The following is a 9140-nucleotide window of genomic DNA, read 5'->3' on the forward strand; positions in this document are numbered from 1 at the left end:
TTACTACCGGAGAACAAATAAATTAAATAAAAAGGAACTTAAACTTTTTCTGTCCAAGTATTCCTATATTTTGATTTTGATATGTGTTCCTATTTTGTTTTATAGAGGACAACTGTGGAATAATTGACCTCTTATTTTGATGTTTCTTTCTCTAACTGCCATCAAGCCACCAGCAATTAATGTATGAGTAAAAAATTGCCATGAATAATAGTTTTTGGTATTCTAGATTGAATTTGTTTGTCCTATTCCATCAAAAGAGCTCAGTGCAGCGTTCAAGTCAAATTTTGACATGATCTCAATTCACACAAGTCGTAAACTTCCCCATCAAAAAAAATTAAAGCATAACTAATTCTCGCGTGAATATTTTGGAACAACATCGCTGACGGGTACCAAGAAATGGTGACGGCAACATCACTGACGGGAATTTCCATAACCCGTCAGCGATGTTCACATCGCTGACGGCAACCAAGAAATGGTGACGGCAACCATTTAGCGATGTTCACATCGCTGACGGCAACCAAGAAATGGTGACGGCAACATCACTGACGGGAATTCCCGTCAGCGATATAAACAACACTGACGGGAATTTCCCGTCAGCGATGTTGCCGTCAGCAAAACCCTTATTTCCACTAGTGCTTCTTTGAATCTGAGCCTTCTTGCTGACGGCAACCAAGAAATGGTGACGGCAACATCACTGACGGGAATTCCCGTCAGCGATATAAACAACACTGACGGGAATTTCCCGTCAGCGATGTTGCCGTCAGCAAAACCCTTATTTCCACTAGTGCTTCTTTGAATCTGAGCCTTCTTCATCATCGGATCGATCAAGATTTGTAAGTGTCGCACGTGCATCTAGGGTTTCAAACCGAATGTTTTGGGCTTTGAATTCGGTCCGGAAACCAAAATAGCCAATTCATTTCAGTCTCACCTCAACTATTTTAGTCCAAACCTAGGAAAACGTGATCACAACCCAAAGCCTTTGTAGAAAAGATCCGACCCCAAAGGTAAGGTTGCCAAAATGATCCGAGCCAAAATTTTCACAGTAAACGTTCCTAAGGCTGATTCATCTTCCAATCCATTATACTTATCCCATCATAACTAACTTAATGCAAGAGGTGTTTCTAAACCACATAATAGAGGAGCAAATTTTCATTTTACTAGTATCGAGTAAGGTAAGAACTGCTTATTTATCATATGTGGACGGTTCTGAAAAAAAAGCATGATTCCCTTGTTTGTAGATCCAATAGGCCCATCCTAAAAAGAAGAAAAAATGTTGGGCTGCAGTACTTTCTTTTTCCCTTGTGGAAAAACAAGGGCAAGATGCCTAAGGAATTTGTTGAGTAGAAATATATAAACCAGCAGTGCAAGAGAATCGAAAGAGAGAGAAGAGGTCTAAAATGAGGATGTGAGGGTAAATGTTAGATGACAAAAAAGACTATTGAGCACTAATTCAATGCTCTGATTCAATCAGTCACGATGCTTGGAGTCGATTGTTTGTTTTGGTGTAAGACGAAGTTGACGTGCTTTAAAGAATATTACTATTAAATAGATTACTAACATATGCGAAAAGACTAAACTAAATTTGTTTATAGCTTCCAAGCTACAACCAAAGGTAGTAATTGTTGTACGCAACGGAAATTTCGGCAGCACCTCTGGTGCACAATAAGAGAGAAAGATCACAACTAAATCCATGTTTCACAAAGGAAACAAGAACAGAAAGAGATATATCTCAACAAAGTGGGATATACACTCTTCCTCTCATCAGTTCTAAGACTGACTTGTCGAGGAAACCTAATAAGCTATTACAAATCACAGCAAGACAACGAATTTTATGTGGTTCGGCAAGTTACCTACGTTCACGGGGCAAGGAGGAAGGGGGAGATCTACTATTAGAGAGAGAGAATACAAATAGGGTTTACAATAACACAAAGTCTAACAAATAAAACCCTCAAACAATCTCTCAAATCTCTCATAATTTCTCTCTCAAAGGGATGCACAAATCCTTGCTACAGCCAAAAAGAGTCTTCAATTTTTCTCTGCATTTTTCTTTTCACACCACTTGCACGCTGTCCTAGGAACTCTTCAAGCTCATGGCCCCCACGCGAACGTGCTTTGCTTTGCTCGTGGCCCCCACGTGCATGCCCTTTGCTTTGCTCCGTTTCATGAACGTGGTGTTCCTCACGTTCACAATTTTCCACCTTGGTGAAGTTTCTTCCAAAATTGAGCTGACACCAAAGCATCCAAATATCCCACTTGTTGTGTCCAGTACACCGTGAAGTTGATTCACGACAACGTACTCAATCCACAACAAGTTGGGAACTCGAACGAGAGTCCAAACAATCTCACCCCATCAAAATCAATAAATCCAACTAGCTGCATCTGAAGACTGCACATGTATCCTTTTGCCTAATGAATCAAGCCTCACGTAGTTCATCCAAATGGCCTCCAAAGGCCTCAACACTGAAGAATGTTCAAAAACTCTAAATAATGACCAAACTTAACACCTGACACAACTTTGCTCAACATATCCGCAGGGTTGTCCTTCGTGTGGATCTTCTCCAAAATGATGTCTCATTCATCCAAGACATCATGACCAAAGTAGAATCCGACATTGATATGCTTCGTGCGCGCATGATAAACCTACTTCTTTGCCAAATAGATAGCTGATATGCTACCACAATGTACCTTAATGGTTTCCTGTACAATCCCCAAGTCCTCCAATAATCCATGCAACCACAAAGCCTCATTCACAGCTTCAATCACCGACATATACTCCGCCTCTGTTATAGAGAGAGCCACTGTAGACTGAAATGTACTTCTCCAACATATCGGTGCTCCTATCAATGTAAACACATATAGACCGGCGTTTGTCTAGATCCCCCACATAATCTGAATCCACATAGCCAATACAATCATGTCCCGTCTTCTTATTCTTCTGAAATACCAAATCAACATTCACAGTACCTTTGATATAACGTAGAATCCACTTCACGGCCTCTCAATGACCCTTTTCGGGGTCGTGCATGTACCTGGATACCATGCTCACGGCCCGTGACAAATCTGACATATGAAACCTTCGACATGTATTCTCTGTCCTCAACTGAAACAGACGATATCTTAGTTGAAAGCTTAAAGTGGGGAGCTAATAGAGTACTCACTTCCTTTGCATTTTCATCAAAGCTGAATTTCTTCAATATCTTCTGCAGATAACTCCTCTGTGTAAGCTTCAATCTCCCCTTCGCCCTATCTCTCTCAATCTCCATAACCAGTATCTTCTTTGCCTTTCCATGATCATTCATCTCAAACTCGAATGACAGCTCCTTTTTTAACTTTCGAATAGTCGAAGAATTTTTGGAGGCAATAAGCATATCATCAACATATAGTAACATATAGATGTACTCACCATCTTGAAGCTTGTGCATATAAACACATGGGTCATATGGGCTCATCGTGTACCCATGGCCAATCATAAAGTTGTCGAATCTCTTATACCACTGTTGTGGTGATTGCTTAAATTCATAAAGAGACTTCTTCATCTTGCAAACTAATTCCTCTTTTTCTGCAGCTTTAAACTCCATAGGTTATGTCATGTAGATCTCCTCATCTAAATCTTAGTGTAGAAAGGCTATCTTCACATTTATCTGGATCAAATTCAAATCCAGTTGAGCCACCAATGCCAACAGAATCCTAATCGACGAATGATTTACAATAGGTGAGAATACCTCGTTGTAATCAACACCCTCAATCTGTGCATAACTCTTGGCAACCAATCTGGCTTTGTACCGAATGTCCCCAATAGAAGATCCCTCTTTTTTTGCATACACTCACTTACATCCAATAGCCTTCTTACTCTTAGGTAGATTTGTAAGTTCTCAAGTATCGTTCTTCTGAAAAGACCGCATCTCCTTATCCATAGCTTCCCTCTACCTGATCGAATTGGGGCTAGACTCTGCCTCCCTGAATGTGGATGGAACCATATTGTCAATGACATCTGCTGATAAAGCATATGCAACCATGATATCATTATACTAATTGGCCAACGAATCACCCTTCTCGGTCTATTTGCTGCAATAGACTCCTGAGAATGATCCTGCTCCTGAGTCTCACCATCCATTGTATCCTCTAACTGCCCATCTATCATTCTATCTCCTCTCAGTGTCACCTCTGTAGAAGTCTCAATGGATATAATGCTATCTAGAGTGGGTGGAATCACTTCATTATCCACCTACTACGATATCCCAACTGTCTGGTCACCCTCCACCTGCTGAGGGACTCGAGGCGTCATCATATACTCCTCATCGAATGTGGCATCTCTGTTAATAACTATCTTCTTGTCTTATGGATCCCATAATTTGAAGCATTTAACTCCTTCTCTAAAGCTCACAAAGACTCCTTACTTCACCTTCGGATTCAATTTACTATCACTGACATGATAATAAGCTAGACACCCAAATATCCAAAGCAACCCATAGTCACTAGCCACCGAACTAGACCAATGCTCTATAGGAGACTTCCCATGTATCGCAGTGCATGGCAATCTATTCACGAGATGGCTCGCACAAATCAACACATCGGCCTAAAAGGATCTTGACAATTTGCTCTATGTCATCAGACATCGCACCTTCTCCAACAAGGTACTGTTCAACCTCTCAGCCACCCCGTTCTGTTGTGCTGTCTCACAAACTGTGAAGTGTCACCTATGTTTGGAGAGAAAGTTATTAATTGTATTGATGTTGAGTTCATTACAACTTCAAACGCTATAAAAAACTCAAGGAAAATTAGTTTTTTTTAAGACCTTTACACAATGAAAACAAAAAAAAATTAAAACTTTCTTCAAACAACGCAGCAAGTGTTTATTCTTCGTTGCTTGCGTGGAAACTTAGCCTGTGACGGGGACATCAATATTCATGGATCACCAGGCGACTAGATCAGGTCTGAAGCTTCATCAATTCGCGAAGGAATCAAGAAGTCAAAGCAATTATCTCGGCAATGGCGAGATAACCACTCTTCTCAAGATCACCGCAACGGGGTAATCTTAAGTGGGAAGAATACGGGAACTGCAGATCTGACGAACTCCTCCTTCCTACGCTAAAGAACTCAAACGATCTTCTCCTCTCTTCTGAAATTCATGCTCCTTCAGTCTTCAATTCTGTAGGGTTTCGTCGACGCTCGAGAATTCCAGATCCTTCAAAATGAAGGCCATATGGCTGTATTTATAGGCTTCGGGAGGTTGTATCAGAACAGCCGATTCATTCTTATCTTTGGCTACAACCACTTAACAATGTGTTTAGATGATATCCAGATCAGTTGGACAAATTCAGGCTGTTAACGGGCGAAAATGGCTTAAAAACAGCAAAAACAGCCTTTAAACGGCTTTTCTGGGCGTGAGACACCCGTGGGTGTCTCGGCGTGGCCGAGACACTTGTGAGTGTTTCGGCCTGGCCGAGACACTTGTCCTTTCACCTTTTAATCTTAGCTCACCTTCCCCAAGAAAGGACATCTCTCCCACCCATATCTTATTTTAATCCCGCGTACTGTACTCTCTCCTCCACTCACGAATCTCTCATCTTCCTCTTCAGTTCTTCCTCTCTCCTCTTGTTCTCTTCATCTCTTTCTCTCTCTCCACCAACCGCTCAACCCTGACCCCAAGTTCCCTGCAGCCAACCTCCTCTTTCAGCCGATGAAACTGAAGAGCCCGCTGTTAGGGAAACCCTTATGCTAAGATCCAATACCAAATCGCCGAGAGAAGATAAACAGCCAACAAAAACAATAGCACAAGCAATCAATACCAATTTTAACATGGTTCGGCAATGGCCTACATCCACGGGGTAAGGAGGGGGAGTTTTCACTATTAGAAATCAAAAGGATACAACTAGGATTACAAATCTCTCACAAAAACCCACAACAACTTACTCTTAATCTCTCCAAATGCTCCTAAAATAGAAGCCCAAAGAAAACCCCTCTCTATCAGCTCAATATCCTTGCTTACCAACCCTAAAAATACTCAAAGGGTATTTATACAAATCCAAAATAAAACGGGTCTGGAAAACAGACCCAGACCAAAACCCGTATCGCGATCGATCGTAGCGCCATGTGCGGTCGACCACGATAAGTCCAGAGACTCACCATCGGCTCTAGACAAAACGCGATCGACCACCGCGCCACGTGCGGTCAACCACCAAAACTCCAGAGCCCAACTCCACTTTAGGGCCAGCCGCGGTCGATCGCCGCGCTATGCGCGGTCGACCGCCAATCATCCAAAGCGAGGCCCAGACCCTGTGCACGATCGTCGATCGCCGCGCTATGCGCGGTCGACCGCCAATCATCCAAAGCGAGGCCCAGACCCTGTGCACGATCGCGGTCGATCGCCGCACCACTTGCGGCCGACCGCGCAGCACCCAAAAGCCTCCTTCACTTATCCAAAGCAATCTACCTCCATACACTCACAGAATCTATAATTCTCTACCTCGAATCTACAATTCTCCATCTCAGCGAACGTTCTACCAAACTGAGCCGACACCGACTACACCAAATGTCTCGCTTGTTGCGTCCAGTACACCATGGCAATGGACTCATGACAACGGACTCCATCCACAACAAGTTGAGACCCAAAACGGTAGTGCGAACACTCACCCCAAACCAACAGTGTCTACTCACCAAATCGAACTGAGCCGACACCAACCAAACGGAAGTGCAAACACTCACCCCAAACTAATAGTGTCTACTCACCAAATCGGACTGAGCCGACACCAACCAAACGGGAGTGCAAACACTCACTCCAAACCAATAGTGTCTCCTCACCAAATCGAACTAAGCCGACACCAACCAAACGGGAGTGTAAACACTCACCCCAAACCAATAGTGTCTACTCACCAAATCAGCTGCATCAAAACTGACTACCTACATATCCTCTCCAAGGAATCAAGCCTTCACGTAGTTCACCCAATGGCCTCTAAAGGCCCTCAATCCAACCTGCGGCTGATAGCATCATCAATGACCCTAAACTGAAGCAATACAAACACCTCCACCTGAGTTGAAACAATGGCTGTATTCAAGCTATATCCACAAGCTGCACTCGGATCTACCAACTCGTCATCCGCATCTGAATTCAAATGACTCCCACGCTGTGCCACCTCAGGTAGAAATCCCAATAATATAGAATGACCTGGAGTATGTGGAGTAAACTCCACTCAATGTGGAGTAGCATCACCCTTCACCTGGTGTAGTATCTTACTGATCTGATCAATACTCTCTACCTGCCGAGAGTCCAAAGTGACAAACCTGCTCAGACAAAACTCAGAAGCTCCCAACTAATAGTCGAATGAACTCCTGAATACCAAATACGCAATCGGATCCAATCTCACATCAACGATGTGACCAAGTACTGGGTAGCCAAATATCCGACGCCGACTAAAATCTGAAGTAGCTCCACTAGATCTAACAACTCTACATGTAGCAGTCGGTAACCTCATAAGATGATCCAAACCTGTCGGAGCCTGAATATCAAATCCACTGCTCGATAACCAACACCGATCCTCCTTCAAAAAGGAATGGCCCACTAAATCTGTCATCTCATCACGTCGCCCCACTGTCTCTTCTCCTCTAAAGTGTCTCCAACTGCCATGAGCTCGGCACCAATGCAAGAAAGGACCCCTACTAGAACTAGTACGACGGGTAACCTTTCTTCCCGTACACCTCCTCTAACTGTCACAGACTACTAGGGCTTCATACTAATGGGACTTGGTTGTAACCCATAAATGCCTAGTACAATCCCTAACATAGGAAACAAAATAACAATTACCTCCCGATGATGCCTCCTCGGAAGGCCCACAATGCCTGACTAAACACCTCCAATAAGACCCCTCGATCGGTGGATAGAAGTGCCCAACTCCACCTCGATCTTCTCACTCATCCCAATGTGCTCAATGGACTTCAATCTACAGGTCATAGCACTCCTCAATAATTTGTACACGGCACAACCAATAATATACCCCAGCACCAAACAATGCCACAGTCTAGCCAAAGAAGTCGTCAACGAACTATCAATCACCGTGCTCCCAAGCAGATAATACAAGTTGCTCCTCCTGACGCCCTTCATCACAATCATGGACCCCAATGTGACTTTCAAGCGAGAATCTGTCAAGGTTACCCTATAGCCTGTTGCCTCCAATACCCCAAGTGAAATTATGTTCTTCCTCAGTTGAGGAACAAACCTCACATCAACCAACTCCCGAACCATCCCGTCACTCGTCCGAATCCGAACGGTACCAATACCACTAATATGGCATCTGTGGTCATTACCCATAAGAACAGCATCCCCTCTTTCCAACTCTTAAAAGCTGGAGAACCAATCCCTCCTATGGCATATGTGGTAAGTAACACCCAAATCCAACATCCACTCGGTGGAGTCGACAACACCAAATGACGGAAGAGCTGGGCACGAATAGCCCGAAGAATCTGAATCTGAAATGTCACCACTAGCCTTGGCAACATTCACCTCTGAAATTTGAATAGCTTTCCCCTTATTCTTTTCGGCTTGCAATTTTGGGCATTCGGTTTTTTAATGTCTATCCTCTCTACAAAAGACATATTGATTCCTGTCAACTGCAGGATGCCCCCCTCTAGACTGCGACCTCCTACCACAGTTTGGACTTTTAGCTCTTGCAACCAATGCCCCCGCAACTGGCTCAATGGAAGTCTCATTGTCCTTCTTATGAAGTTGATAGTTCACAAGAGCCGCGATGACCTCACTATATGAAAGTGATGCCTTCCCATTAATAAGAGTGAGGGCGAATGTCTTATATTCCTCGTCGGGTAAGGAACTCAATAACAACAACGTTGTGTCCTCATCTTCAACAATGACATCTACATTCATCAAATCTGTAAGTAGCTTCGTGTAGTGGTTCATATGATCACTTATAGATGCCCCATTCTTCAATTGGATGCATAAGCGTCGACAGAGTTGGTCGATGTGATGGACCTTTTGTGACCTGATACCTGTCGCTTTGGCGCGGGTGCAAAACCTTCAACTCGGTGGACGAGTTTGGCCGAAGCTGAGCCCACTCCTTCGGAGGAGGGGCTGTTTGAGCACTCTTGGTTAAAGGAGAAGGCTTCCTTTGGCATAGGAGTAACAGTTAGAG

Source organism: Asparagus officinalis, chromosome 3 (genome assembly GCF_001876935.1).
Source record: "Asparagus officinalis chromosome 3, Aspof.V1, whole genome shotgun sequence".
NCBI lineage: Eukaryota > Viridiplantae > Streptophyta > Magnoliopsida > Asparagales > Asparagaceae > Asparagus > Asparagus officinalis.